At 41.5% G+C, this 323-nt stretch overlaps 1 protein-coding gene across 1 annotated transcript in view; it reads left to right on the forward strand.

Annotated features, from left to right (window-relative positions):
• The window catches only part of Naa25 (N(alpha)-acetyltransferase 25, NatB auxiliary subunit), a gene marked incomplete in the record, with an annotated part of 72,738 nt that overhangs the window by 15,387 nt on the left and 57,028 nt on the right, over positions 1-323 (forward strand).

The following is a 323-nucleotide window of genomic DNA, read 5'->3' on the forward strand; positions in this document are numbered from 1 at the left end:
AGCCGTATTTCTCCCGAGCACTTTATATACCATAGTTTTTTGTGTTCTTTTTTTTAATCTTTTTGAGACAAGGTCTCCCTGTAGCCGCAGCTGGCCTGAAACTCACTATGTAGACCAGGCTGGCCTCGATATACCATAGATTGAAATATATATATTTTATTTATTATTTTTATTTATTTTTATTTTTTGTCTTTTCGAGACAGGGTCTCTCTGTAGCACCAGCTGTCCTGGAACTCACTATGTAGACCAGGCTGGCCTTGAATTCACAGAGATCCACCTGTCTCTGCCTCCTGAGTGCTGGGATTAAAGGCGTGCACCACCAC

This window comes from Nannospalax galili, unplaced genomic scaffold (genome assembly GCF_000622305.1).
Source record: "Nannospalax galili isolate Female #2095 unplaced genomic scaffold, S.galili_v1.0 scaffold120, whole genome shotgun sequence".
NCBI classification, from domain to species: domain Eukaryota; kingdom Metazoa; phylum Chordata; class Mammalia; order Rodentia; family Spalacidae; genus Nannospalax; species Nannospalax galili.